The sequence below is a fragment of the Taeniopygia guttata genome, chromosome Z (assembly GCF_048771995.1).
Source record: "Taeniopygia guttata chromosome Z, bTaeGut7.mat, whole genome shotgun sequence".
NCBI lineage: Eukaryota > Metazoa > Chordata > Aves > Passeriformes > Estrildidae > Taeniopygia > Taeniopygia guttata.
Window position 1 is genome coordinate 79087394 of NC_133063.1, and position 15026 is coordinate 79102419.

The following is a 15026-nucleotide window of genomic DNA, read 5'->3' on the forward strand; positions in this document are numbered from 1 at the left end:
ACAAAATCACTTGTCATTTTGTTGAGTTGGAAGGGACCCACAAGCACCATCAAGCCCAACTAGTGGCCCTGCACATGACATCCCCACTATCCCATGTGCCTCAAAGCATTGTCCTACAGTATTTTTCTTAAAATCTGCACAGCTGCATAATAAAGGTACCGTACTCCCAGGATCTACTAATAAATTTATTATAAAGTCCTGAAGAAATTAAAAGACCAGAAAAAAATTCAGCTTCAAATATTATCAAATATTTGTTATTCAAATATTATCAACAGAAGTAGTAAGGCAACAACAGAAGTAGTTACAACTCTGAAACTTCTCTAATACAGAAGTTGGATGCTAACTTACATCACCTTAAATAAATAAACTACAGTTCAAAAATGACATACATAATCTTACAGGTATTAACCTAAAGTTTTAAATAAATAAGATACACTTGATAGACGTGTCCTGGCTGAAGCAGACAATGGGTGCCAGGACTCTGCTCGCTTTTGCCAAATTTCTGTAGTAGCCTCGTAATAGAATACAGATTGTTGTGCAGATACTGGCATTCATTCTTCACTTCACAGTAGCTGGGGTTACACAAGGAATGAAGGATAAAAAGAAGATTAAGGCATGTAAACATTTCTGGGGAGTTTAGAATTTCATGTTTGTCGGTTTAAAGCAGCACCAAAGACAGCTCAAATGGGTGGAGTCTGAGGGCTGAACAAATTCTTTGACTTCGTTTTGCAGAAATCAGAGCGAGCGCAGGTTGAATCCCCGCATCAGTGGGAATTCCTCAAAGTTTCCCTTTGTCTCCTGGCACAGCACGAGGGAATTATAAATACATTAGCAATCTAGCCAACAACTAAACAAAGGCCAGCCGACCTAGCTACACGTTCATAAGGATCTAAAGAATTCTCATACGGAAATTGTGGAATGTGTGTGTCCAAACTAGAGAAGTTTGAAGATTATCAGGGCGTGTCCAGGTGGCCACTGTGACCTCACTGGTGACGGCACAATGACATCCGCTGGGAGCATTGTGACCTCAGGGCTGATGCCGCTCCCTCGCTGCCCCGCTCCGCTATAAAAGCGGGTGTGCCGCCGCTGCCCCCGCGGCACCATGGCCCGCTACCGGCAGCGCTCCCGCAGGAGCCGCAGCCGGAGCCGCAGCAGCAGCCGGCGCCGCCGCTCCCGCCGCCGGGGCGCGCGCAGGATGCGCCGGGCCTCCCGCCGCTCCGCGTACCGCCGGCGCCGCCGCTCCAGCCGCAGGCGCCGCCGCCGGCGCTGAGCCGAGCGCGGGGCTCGGCCTCGCACGGCCCGAGGAGAGCGCGGAGCGCGGCCGCGGCGCCGGGCTGTGAATGCAAATAAAAGCCAGCAATGTTCAGGGCGTGTGCGAGTTCCTGGCTCTACCTGCGTGTCCCTGCCTGTCCCTGCGTGTCCCAAGCTGTCCCTGCATGTCCCGGCAGTACCTGCGTGTCCGTAGGTGCCCGTACGTGTCCCTAAGGAAACGGCACCGAGTGCCACGATGGGGAACAGGGCGAGAGGAAGGTGCTGAACGAGACTCTGATTCCTGCTGATCATCGTGGCTTCAGGCGCTTCTGTCAGGGAAAAAGCACAGGAGGAGGGAAAAGTGCATAGAGGTGCAGCCGGGAAGGTTTAACTCAAATGGTTTCTTGTCCAAAAAATGGTGTCAAACATTGGAACGGGCTGCCCAGGACTTTGGTGGTGTCATCATTCCTGAAGGGATTTCAAAAAAGAGTAAAAAGGGAACTTGGGATATGAATTAGTGGTAGGACTGGTAGTTTTGGGTTAAGGTTTGGATTTGGTGACTGAGAGGTCTCTGCAGAGCTCACTCTGTGTTCCCTTCACATGGGGATTCAGGGCCCCATCACTCCACAGGAGCGATATTTCACCCAGACCCCTGTCCCCAGTTTGAAACCTTGTTGTTCAATTCCCAACATCTGCCAGCACAGAGAACAAAATGGTGCCAGCCACATGGCTGAGCTGGCTTCCACTGCACCACAAAATGGCATCCCTGCATCTCCTTGCTCCCCTCGGGCTCCCGCCATTTCCCTATTGACCCCTCCTCCACCGAGTGCCGCCCCTGCGTCGGGTCCCGCCCCATCCCACGCGTCGATGGTGTCAGCATTGGGACTCACCCCCTCCGTCCCCTTGGCCGCGCCCCTGGGTGGGCCCCCGGTGGGAGGAGGTCTCGCTCGAGACCTCGGGTCATTCGCTGCACCTATGATCAGGGAGAGGGGAAGGCAGCCCAGGTGGGAGCAAATTCCATACGTAGAGGTGAAAGAGCTGCGGAAAGCAGCAAAAGACTATGGGAGGGACTCGCCATTTTTCAAAAATGTCCTGGACTTGACATTTTCCGGCCGCACTCTGGTCCAGCACGACCTTCGCTACATCGCCAAATCCCTGTTCACCCCCACAGAATTATTACTGTGGGAAATACAGTGGAAAAAACTGCTCAAGCCACTGGTCAAAAAACATAATCTAACTGAGACCCTGGGAACAGGAGATGAGGCAATGGAAGCCATTGCGGGGGAGGGAGAGTTCAGCCAGCCGGATGATCAAATTCTATTACCAACACCTTTGCTGGATGACATCCGGGAGGCTGGCCGCACAGCACTTTTAAAGATGGGAAGACTCCCTCACAGAGTTTTTCAGCTATTGTGCAGGGACCAGAGGAGTCATTTATCAAGTTTGTGGACCGCCTCCGAGAGGCAATTGACAAGCAGCTAGAGCACCCCGCGGCAAGGGAAGAGCTTCTGAGGAAGATGGCGATGACCAACGCCACAGCGGAGACCAAGAAAATCCTCAGGACCCTGCCACAGGACCCCGAGCCCACCATCACCCAGATGGTGGAGGCCTGCGTCAAAGCAACATCGACGGAGGTCACGGTCGCCATGGCGGTGAGCAAAGGGATTGGGGAGGCCATGTTGAACCTTAACACCACGCGCTGCTTCGGGTGCGGCCAGATGGGGCACATCCAAGCCAACTGCCCACACTGGCCCCCGATTCATTTTGCTATCACCACGTGCCTTCCCCAAGACCACCACCCAGGGACTCTTTCCCACCATACCAACCGCGCAAGAACAACAAATGGCCCTTCTCAGCACCCGAGCCTCCCTACCATCCGGGAGGACCAGTGGCCCAGGGGACAGTTCCGGAGGATTGGCGGAGCTGCGCCGACGGACTTTGCCTCCTCCGGAGAACGGCCAACTTAGATCCCGGCCGCCGCCAGGTCCTCAGAAGCTCGGTCACCATCACATTCCTGGATGAGGACCTGGTGAGAGTCCCTGCGGGGTTCCTGGGGCCCCCACACAGCCATGGCAAAGCAACAGTGCTTGTCCTGGGTGACGCACGGCACACACCGGACTGGATTTCCATCTTGCCCGAAGTGGTGTGTGTCCCGCTGGGGTCCGAGGTAACGGTCTCGGTCATCTGCCACGAGCCCCCGAACACCTTGGGCAAAGGGCTCCCCTTCGCCATGCTCTATCTGCTTGATCCTGACGATCTCCCTGGACAGGACTCGGAAGAAGACATTCATGTTTTCCTAACACAAAATGTGTCAAAGGAAAGACCAATAATTAAGACTGTGCTCTCATTGCAGGCGAAGTCGGTGACGATGAACCTGATGGAGTGGGCGGAGCTGTCAATTCTATGCGAAGCCGACACTTGGTAAGTGTGGAGGGCCCTGAGGGACAAATAGCCACCATTCGGCCTTTTGTTGTTTCTTCCAATATTATGCTATTAGGCAGGGACGTATTGTCCCAGTGGGGTTTCCGCCTTGACATCCCTAGTCCTGCGTAGGATTTTTAGTGTGGGCCACTGAGGAGCGCAGCTCCCCACCGTTGAATTGGAAAACCGATGTTCCGGTGTGGGTGGATCAGTGGCCCCTCGTGGAGAAGAAATTAAATGCCTTCAATGAGCTTGTAGAGGAGCAGGTGCGCCTTGGGCATTTAATACCCTCCACCAGCCCCTGGAACACTCCTGTCTTTGTCATCAAAAAACCAGGCAAAGACAAGTGGCGCCTGCTCCAGGACCTCCGCAGGGTCAATGATGTCATTGAAGACATGGGTCCCCTTCAGCCTGGGCTTCCCTCACCCTCCATGCTTCCCCGGGATTGGCAGCTCGCAGTCATTGATATCAAGGACTGCTGTTTCAACATCCCACTGTATCCCGGAGATGCCCCCAGATTCGCCTTCTCTGTCCCGTCCATCAATCGGGCAGAGCCCTACAAAAGATACAAATGGACCACTCTGCCCCAAGGAATGAAAAACTCTCCAGTGCTCTGCCAGACATTTGTGGCTCAGGTTCTGTTGCCAATCCGCCGGCTTTTCCCAGAAGCAATGATTTTACATTATATGGACGACGTCCTCGTCTGCGCAGAAACAACCACCTACCTCCACGCAGCACTTTCAAGGACAATTAAAGCCATCAAGGATGCGAGTTTTCAAATAGCAGAGGAAAAAATCCAGCTTTCTGCGCCGTGGAAGTATTTGGGCATCACCATCACGGGAAGGACCGTCGCGCCCCAGTCCATTTCCATCAAGGACAACCCACAGACCCTGCGGGATCTGCAACAGATCTGCGGTACCATCACCTGGATCCGACCTCTCCTGGGACTCACCACGGAGGAGCTGGCGCCCCTCTTCAACCTCCTGCGAGGAGACAGCGACCTGGCTTCTCCACGCGAGCTGACACCTGCTGCGAAGGGAGCCCTGGAGAGAGTCGCTGATGCCATCTGATCCCGTCAGGCACACCGTGTGGACCGGGTCCTTCCCATCACCCTCGCCATCCTTGGTAAGTGCCCAAACTTCCATGGGTTGCTTTTTCAGTGGGATGCTGGGCGGAAAGACCCACTCCTCATCATCGAGTGGTTGTTCCTTCCGCACCAGCCCCCCAAGACCATCTCAACACCCGCGGAATTGATGGCAAAACTAATAATCAAGGCCAGACAATGCCTCCGGACCCTCACAGGGTGTGATCCGGTGTGCATCTATGTGCCTTTAAATCTGGAACAATTGGAATCTCTTTTACAAACAAATGAAAACCTCCAAATTTCTTCAGATAGCTATCTTGGTCAAATTTCGATACATTACCCTAAGCACAAGTTGTTTAAAGATACCTTATATTTGGCCCCAAAATCATTCAAAAGTAGAACACCTATCAAAGAACTCTCACAGTGTTCACTGATGGATCAGGAAAGTCCCACAAATCAGTGATTACGTCGAAGGACCCGGAGAGTCAGAAGTGGGAGTCTGACATCCAAATCGTTGAGGGTTCCCCCCAGATCGCAGAACTTGCTGCGGTCGTGAGAGCATTCAAAAAATTTCAACAACCTTTCAATTTGGTGACGTATTCGGCATACGTGGCCGGGATAGTAGAGTGGGCAGAACACGCTATGCTCAAAGAAATTCAAAACAAAAAACTATTCGGGTTGCTCACAAAATTAATTTGGCTGATCTCCCACCGGGAGCAATCCTATCACATAATGCACGTCTGGGCTCACACAGACCTCCCAGGAGCCATTGCTGAGGGCAACCGGAGAGCGGACCATTTAGCCATGGCCACTGCTACTGCAGCCTCTTCCGGACTCGTACTTTCAAACACCATCCCAGATATATTTGCACAGGCAAAGCTCAGCCACTCATTTTTTCATCAGAATGCTCCTGGCCTTGTGAGGCAGTTCAAAATTTCAAAAGAACAGGCCAAAGCAATCCTCGCCACTTGCCCCAGCTGTCAGTCCCTTGCACTTCCACCAGTGGCATCAGGGGTCAATCCCCGGGGATTGGGAGCGTTGGAGCTTTGGCAAACAGATGTCACACATTATAATCCCTTTGGCCGCCTGAAATATATACATGTGTCTATAGACACCTTCTCAGGGGCAATCTTCGCATCTCTCCATAGGGGAGAAACGACGAAGGATGCCAAGAAACACCTTTACATGGCATTTGCCACTTTGGGGGTCCTGAAAACAATAAAGACCGATAACGGCCCGGGACTTGTCCAAACAATTTGAAGAATTCCTCCAGCAATGGGGCATCAAACACATCACAGGAATCCCACACAATCCTCCCGGTCAGGCTATAGTGGAGCGCTCCCACAAGGAGCTCAAAAGGCTGCTCGATCATCAGCATGACACGGCTCTGGCAATGACCCCGGTCGAAAGACTATGCAAAGCACTTTATGTGCTGAACTTTTTGAATTGCACAAACCGGGAGCCAGACCCGCCAGTTCTTAGACACTTTCACAATAGCACAACAGCACTTTTGCAGGAGCACCCACCAGTGTTTGTCCAGGACCCGGAATCCCGTGCCATCTCAGGGCCATTCCCCCTAATAACTTGGGGGAGATCCCCGCATCAATGGGAATTCCTCAAGGTTTCCCTTTGTCTCCTGGCACAACACGAGGGAATTATAAATACATTAGCAATCTAGCCAACAACTAAACAAATGCCAGCCGACCTACCTACGCGTTCATAAGGATCTAAAGAATTCTCATACTGAAATTGTAGAATGTGTGTGTCCAAACTAGAGAAGTTTGAAGATTATCAGGGCGTGTCCAGGTGTTGTGGTTTGACACGGAAAAAGAATTTTTCCGGAAGGAAGAGGTAAATTTGGACATTGACCAATTGACGGTAGACACGCCTCTGAGAACACAGAGGGGTTAAAAGCAGAATTCCCAGGAGAACTCGCTCTCTTGGGTTCCGGTCAGCGGTCAGTGCAAGTCTCTCCCCCGCCCGGCGACGAGCTGGGTGGGGGAGGGGAGAAGCCATGTGGCCTTCGGAGGTAGGCCCAAGGGTGGAGGGGCTGGAACCGGGCTGGCCCCCTGCAGATGGAAGGGTGGAGAAAGTCTGGGATGTCTCCGTTCCCCCCAGAGTCTCTCTCTCTCCCAAGAGAGAAAAAGAGACGGCGGTGGTTTTATCAGCAGTTCACCGCGGGGAAGGAGAAGAGCGGGGGGGCCGCAAGGTGCCCAGCCGGGCTGTGGGAGCTGGAGCCTGGGCAGCGAGCCATCTCTGGGAGTTGGGACTTTTAACCCTTCCTTGAGAAAATGAAAGCTTTGTGAAATTTTTCTCCTCTGTTTGAAAGAGAGGAAGAGAGACAGCCTGGGACCTGGGATGTTGGAAGGAGAAATTCTAGGTGGGAGGAGATGATGGAGTGGCTTTTTGCTGGACTTTTTCTTGGTAGCCACAGATTGAACTGATCTTCTCCTCCAAGAGAGAGACTGTATTTTAGGAGGATGCTGGCGAGCCAAAGAAACCATGCTTCAGCTGGGAAAAGACAGAAGTGGAGCGAACAGAGAAAAGTTAAGGAGGTTTGTGGTGTCTTCGCAGAAGAAGAGGAGAAGAAGATCTCTGTTCTTGGATCCTCAGCCCCAGGGGAAAATGGGGAGGACTGATGGTCCCAAAAATGAAAAACTAAACGGTTGTTTTTTCCCCTCTTGGCAGGGCATCCTTGAAAGAAAAATCCTAAAAGCAGTCTGTCCATCCATCCATTGGTGGTGAGAGCACTGTGCATGGAAAGGAGAGGGTCACCATGGCAAACTTTTTCTCCGGGCGGTGCCATGTGTGACATGGAAGCACAGGATGTGGCAGCTGTGTTTCTTGGGGGGTCTGTGGCACAAGAGAGAGACTCCTCTCTCCCTGCAGATGGACTGGGTGTTGATTATCTGGAGGGTGGAAACGTGATTGAGGTCCAGATTGTGTCTCACTGTGGTTTGTTGGAGTTGGGTTGTGGGAGGAGGAATGCTTTGGAAGGTTTTCATTTTGAATTGTGTGTGTTTTCTTTCTTCTTTTCCCCCCCCCCCTCTTTTATAGTAGCATAGTGGTAGTAGTTTAATAAAGTCTTTTTCTTGTTATTAAGCTTGGGCCTGCTTTGCTCTGTTCTCGATCGCATTTCACAGCATTCAGTTAAAAAATTGCATTTTCATGGGGGGCACTGGCATTGTGCCAGTGTCAAACCATGACACCAGGTGGCCACTGTGACCTCACCGGTGACGGCACAATGACATCCGCTGGGAGCATTGTGACCTCAGGGCTGATGCCGCTCCCTCACTGCCCCGCTCCGCTATAAAAGTGGGCGTGCTGCTGCCACCCCTGCGGCACCATGCCCTGTCACGGCCGGCGCTCCCGCAGGAGCTGGAGCCGTAGCCGTAGCCGGAGCCGCAGCAGCAGCCGGCGCCGCCGCTCCCGCCGCCGGGGCGTGCGCAGGATGCGCCGGGCCTCCCGCCGCTCCGTGTACCGCCGGCGCCGCCGCTCCAGCCGCAGGCGCCGCCGCCGGCGCTGAGCCGAGCGCGGGGCTCGGCCTCGCACGGCCTGAGGAGAGCGCGGAGCGCGGCCGCGGTGTGAGGCTGCGAATGCAAATAAAAGCCAGCAACGTTCAGGGCGTGTGCGAGTTCCTGGCTCTACCTGCGAGTCTGTTCTGGTTTGAAAGCAAAACCAGTGAGAGACTCCAAGTCAGAAATACAATTTATTGGGAAAGGGGGAAAAGGACAAAAAAACCCACATGCAATAATACAAAGGGAAAGACTACTGACAAAGTCAGAATACAACCTGGCCAGCGTGCTGGTAGCAGTCCAAATTGGAGTAGCTGCAGTCCTCTTGGGATGGCAGATGTAGTTGCTGTGTCTTCTCGGAGAACCTGTGAAAAGGCTGACCCTCTGTCTAGAAATCCCCAGTTTTATCCAGGTTGGAATGCCTAGCTCCTCCCCCCTGGGCAGAGCATCTTACAATGGGTCATTATGAGTCACGAGGTGTGTCCTTAATCACCTGCTCCTGGACGGTGTTATCTCTGAGTCATGTGGCAAGGCATTGATGGGGCTATTAGAAGCAGATAAGGAAAACTGCCCCAAGGCAACTCCTACTCAGATGGTAAATAGGAAAACATTCTTTTTTTAATCTTGGACAGAGTCCCTGCCTGTCCCTGTGTGTCCCAGGCTGTCCTTGCGTGTCCCTGGCTGTCCCTGCAAGTCCTGGCAGTACCTGCGTGTCCGTAGGTGCCCGTACGTGTTCCTAAGGGAATGGCACCGAGTGCCACGATGGGGAATAGGGTGAGAGGAGGGTGCTGAACGAGACTCTGATTCCTGCTAATCAGCGTGGCTTCAGGTGCTTCTGCCAGGGAAAAAGCACAGGAGGAGGGAAAAGTGCATAGAGGTGCAGCCGGGAAGGTTTAATTCGAATGGTTTCTTGTCCAAAAAATGGTGTCAAACATTGGAACGGGCTGCCCAGGACTTTGGTGGTGTCACCATTCCTGAAGGGATTTCAAAAAAGAGTAAAAAGGGTACTTGGGATATGAATTAGTGGTAGGACTGGTAGTTTTGGGTTAACGTTTGGATTTGGTGACTGAGAGGTCTCTGCAGAGCTCACTCTGTGTTCCCTTCACGTGGGGATTCAGGGCCCCATCATTCCACAGGAGTGATATGTCACTGACAGGGACTCGGAGCAAGCTCCCACTTGGTAGCATTGCCCTCACCCAGCCCGTTTGCTGCCCTCAGCAGGTCCGGAATAGGAGATTGCTTTGGAGGGCTCTGGGTGTCACGGCTCTCCTGAGACACGAGCCCCATTCCTGAGCCGAGCCCTCCGGCGGGGAACACCGGGGCTGTGGCGCACGGACACCAGGGACTCACAGGCACACGCAGTCCCTTTAAGTTTTGCTGGCCTTTATTGGCATCCGCAGCCCCGCGCCGCGGCCGCGCTCCGCGCTCTCCTCGGGCTGTGCGAGGCCGAGCCCCGTGCTCGGCTCAGCGCCGGCGGCGGCGCCTGCGGCTGGAGCGGCGGTGCCAGCGGTGCGTGGAGCGGCGGGAGGCCCGGTGCCTCCTGCGCTCTTCTCGGTGGCGGGAGCGGCAGCACCGGCTGCGGCTGCGGCTGCGGCTGCGGCTCCTGCGGGAGCACCGGCCATGACAGGGCATGGTGCCGCTGGGGCGGCGGCGGCATGCCCACTTTTATCGCCGGGAGCGGGGCAGCCCCGCCGTGACCTCGGCGGGGACGTCGCCTCTGCGATGCTCGGACATCGCAAAGGGCTCCGGCACTGCATCAGTTCCATGGGAGACATTGATTCCCTCGGAATGGAATCCGGAATTAACAGAGTTTGTTTTACCTGATTCTCCTCTAATAGCAGTAACCTTTATAAGAAAACGAAAGTTAAAAAACTGTAATTGGATTTTCTATAACAGCAGCAACTTTTCGGAAACAGAAAAAAAGGAAGAAAAGAAGGCCCTATATATAATTTGATTTTGTCGTCTGTCATATACAGGGTGGGAAGAGGGGCACGGCGGGACTGAGGGGATTGAGCGATGGCGGGAGCGGCAGGGCGGGGACAGCCGGGGCTGAGGGCAGCGGTGGCGATGGGGACGCTGAGGGCAGCGGTGGGACTGAGGGGGTGGGGTGAGAGCGATGAGGGGATGAGGGCAGCATGGAGAGGTGAGGGCGATGGCGGCACTGAGGGGCTGAGGGACATGGTGACACTGAGGGGCTGAGGGCAGCATGGAGAGGTGAGGGCGGTGGCGGCACTGAGGGCAGTGCCGGCTCTGGGGACACGAAGGGCAATGCCACACATGCATGGTGTCGCAGCATGGCTCTGCCTCTCCTGCCACACTATTCCTGATCCAAGCCAGGTGTCATTGTCGTTCCTGGGCACCATTTGATGTCTGGCTGTTTTGGAGGCTTAGCACACACTTTCCAGAAGAAATTCTCAAATAAAAAGCTCGACCAAATGTGTGGTAGTTAGGGACAGGCGATCAGAAGATCTCGAGATGTGACGGAAAGAAAGACCTTTCCCCTTTTCTCCTTGCTTCACGTTATCTATTACCCCCAGAGCATGTAACCACACCTAACCCAGTAGTTTTCTACTCCTGACTAACCCTAAAGAGCCTAACAACCCCCCTCTGACGTAGCAAGGTCCCCCAAGACTATTTAAACCCATGAGATAAGATAATAAAGGCTTTCGACAGTCCACCACATTGGTGTCAGCGTTTTGTCATTAGCCCGAGTAGCCCGGATGAGGCCGGTCTGCTGTGCTGTCTCCTTGCAACCAGGTCGCTGTTGCCTCCCCTGAAGGCAACATATCTGGTGCCAAAACCTGGGAAGAGAAATTCGCTCGGGTAGCGGGAATCACTTGGACAAGGGCAGCGGCCGGAGCGGTCAGAACGTATCTTGGCGAGGGAGACGTCCCAGGACCCGCGAGTGTCATGGACAGCATCGCCAGGGTCGTAAGTGTGATTTATAAGCAGTGGGGTATCGAGTGTAAGCTCAAAGACTTTTATCTTGCTATAGCAAGGCTGCTTGAGCTTGGGGCGATTGAACGCCCTGTGGATGCTCTGCATCCAGGAATATGAGAAAAATGCACAGCCACGCTGGCCGAGGACACGAAAACCTCAGGCAGTGGCAAGAGCCTTAAGGCATGGGGCAAAGTAGAGAAAGCCCTGCGCAGAGCAATAGAAGAACAGGAGACATGGAGCACGGCGTGTACGTGTTTTTTAGTTAGACCCAAGCTCGGGGTAGGAGCGGGAACGCAGACGGCCCCTGAGGACGATCCGCCTGGGAGCAGAGATCCAGGAGGGCCTGGCGCGTCACCTCCCTCCTTGGCTCAGAGCCCAACCCTCGCCGCGGAAACCTCCCGGAAAACCGCGGCTTCCCCATCCGTCCCGCCGCCGCCGGTCAGCGACCCGTTGCCGGAGCTGCAGCAGCACGCAGAATGCTTTTGGCAGGGGCTGGCGAGGGAAGCCAGAGACGCAGAAACCACGGCTCAGGAGGAGATGCTAACCACGCCGCCACCCTACCCCTTTGAAAATGGCGCTGGCCGCTGTATTTGTCCTGGTTCAGGTCAAATTTGGGGAAAGAACCCTAAAAGGGTTTCCTTTAGGAAAGCAGACTCAATCGGCCCCTCCCCCCCCACCAACCAGTTCGGGAAGGATACTTCTTTGGAGGAAAGTGGAAAAAAACCTGTTTATTAAACAAGCAATTTTAAACAATATTAAACAATAAAACTTCTTGCCACTCCAAGAGAGAGACAAACTCAGGAAAAAAATCCCCTGGGTTGCCGCTGGGCTCACTCAGTCTCTGATCAGTCCCTCCGGCGCTGGAAATGCTGCGGCCCAGGCCCGGCCCGCTGGGCTACAGGTGCTGCTGCTGCTGCTCTTCTGGTGTTTAGTCCAGAGCAGGTCCAGAGAAAGGGAAAAAACACAGTCCAGGGAACTTCTTTGCCTCAGCTAGCTAAAAACTAACTAGGAAAAGAAAGAAAGGAGAGCTCTCTCTCGCTGTCTGTCCATCCGCAGACGACACAGTCCAGGAGGAGGAATGTGGAGGAGGGAGTGCAGTTCTTGAAAACAAACTCCGCGCTTCTTCCCCCCTCCCTTTCACTCCTGGAACAAGTCTTAAAGGTGTAGAACTTATTATTCAATATAGACAGAGCAGACGATTGGGGATAAAGGCATCATACAGTCAACCTAGGACAGCCGCCAAAGAGAGGGGCGGGGCGCGGGCAGTCTCGGTGCGAAAACCCGGGAGGCACGCGATTTCAGAGACGCGCGTGCGCGGGAGAAAGAGGAGGAGAGCGGCAGAGGGCACGGAGCCAATCGGCAGCCGCGCCTGACACTGCTACCATTTAAGGGAGAGACCTCCCCCTGCAGGAGGAAGGGCAAGCCGGGGGGGCGGGAGCGGCGCCACCCCCGCAGGGAGGAGCGAGCTCAGAGCCAGACAAAAAGGCACCGAGCCCCGGAAGTGCGCTGGAATTCGACTTCTGACTCGGAGTCCAGCAGCAGCTCCACCAGCTCGGAAGAGCTGACGGGAGCCGGCTGGAACTCTGAGATGGAGGAAACAGAGCCAACGCAATTTAAGACAAAACCAAGTAAAGCTTTAAGCCGCACCAAAAAACAACCACAATACGGACCAGCCCAGTTTACCGACTGGGGAGAAATATCCTGTTGGGGCTGCGGGAGGAAAGGGCATCTCATTAAGGAATGCAGGTCCCGGCCCCAGGGAAACGGGACAGGGAGGGGGCGTGTGGGCCGCACCCAGCCTCCTCCCGCCGTGAATACAAGGCGGTCCACCCATGCCAACCCCCAGTGGAGCGGGGAGCCCTTATACCCCATACCCCCACAGGAGGCAGCCAGCTTCATACCCCCGCCAGCGACACAATTGCAGAGTCTCACAACACAGCCCGCGGTACCTTCGTACCCCACTACCACTGCAAGCAGCGCCTGTGCTGCAGGGTCAGCAGGGGGTGCCCCAGAACGGGACCCCTGGGTGGCCCTGGCCATGAAAATAGGGACACCAGGGATGACCCTTTGATATTTCCTATCATTTTTTATGGAGTGGCCACATGACATCCATGCATTTTGGCAAGGGGTCAAGTCACCAGAGACTGCCAGAAGGACCTTTTATTTCTGCTTCTGCTACAGAAAGACCAGACCACGACTGAGAATTTTGGGAGTGGGTAATGACACTGAAATTGGCCAGACAGAAACAGTCTATTACAATTTGAGCACTAGAAAGAAGCTATTCTTTATTGCAGTATTGGGACTCGGGGCATCCTTCCTCCATCCACGTGCCGTTCGTGCTGGGTGAACAGAGATTTTGTCTACACTGATTGCACATTCATCAGCTATCCCTACTTCCTTTACTTTGACATGCTCACACTGCTATTGGAAGTCCTTGCATGGTTCTTCGGGGTCTGACTTCAACAGCTGGTGCCCTTTTTAGGTGCAGTTCCTTGACCTGTTCCTTGACCCCCGCTTTTGAGTATGCACAATATCATTGTTTTGCCTAACCTGTGCCTTGTCAGCCTTGCAGAGCTCAGCTGGTGTCCTGCTTGCAATTGGCATGGCTTTTGTTTGCCTAAGTTACATCTTTTATCTGCTTGTCCAAGGCTGTGCTGTTTGTTTCTGCAATCCTTATCAAAACTTCTAACTGCTATGGACTGCCCAGAACAGAGACCCAAAGAGCTGGGGACAGCACACAGCAAGGATGGAACTCCAGAGTGCAGCAGACAGAGCTGTAGCCAGGTGGCACCAGGCTCTTCTCTCAGGGAACAAGAGAAAGGATGAGAGGAAGTTCTGAGAGATGCACCTGGGAAGGTTTAGTTGGCTCTGGGGAAGGGTTTCTTCTCCAAAAAGCGTTGTCAAATATTGGAACAGACTGCCCAGGGCTGTGGTGGTGTCACCATTGCGAGAGGGATTTAAAGAGGGGGTAAATTTGGCACTTGAGACAAAACTTGGGGGTGGAATTCAGGACCCGCCACCTGCACAAGACAGATTTGACACTAACAGGGACTTGGGGCAAGGTCCTGCTTGTGGCCATGCACGGGCACCTACGGACACGCAGGGGGAGCCAGGCACTGCCAGGAGAAGCACAGGCATCCATGGACCGTCAAGGACTGCCAGGGACAAATACGGGCACCCATGGACACGCAGGCACTGCCAGGGACACGCAGGGAACTCGCACATGCCCTGAACGTTGCTGGCTTTTATTTGCATTCGCAGCCCCGCGCTGCGGCCGCGCTCCGCGCTCTCCTCGGGCCGTGCGAGGCCGAGCCCCGCGCTCGGCTCAGCGCCGGCGGCGGCGCCTGCGGCTGGAGCGGCGGCGCCGGCGGTACACGGAGCGGCGGGAGGCCCGGCGCATCCTGCGCGCGCCCCGGCGGCGGGAGCGGCGGCGCCGGCTGCTGCTGCGGCTCCGGCTGCGGCTCCTGCGGGAGCGCTGCCGGTAGCGGGCCATGGTGCCGCGGGGGCAGCGGCGGCACACCCGCTTTTATAGCGGAGCGGGGCAGCGAGGGAGCGGCATCAGCCCTGAGGTCACAATGCTCCCAGCGGATGTCATTGTGCCGTCACCGGTGAGGTCACAGTGGCCACCTGGACACGCCCTGATAATCTTCAAACTTCTCTAGTTTGGACACACACATTCTACAATTTCAGTACGAGAATTCTTTAGATCCTTATGAACGCGTAGGTAGGTCGGCTGGCCTTTGTTTAGTTGTTGGCTAGATTGCTAATGTATTTATAATTCCCTCGTGCTGTGCCAGGAGACAAAGGGAAACCTT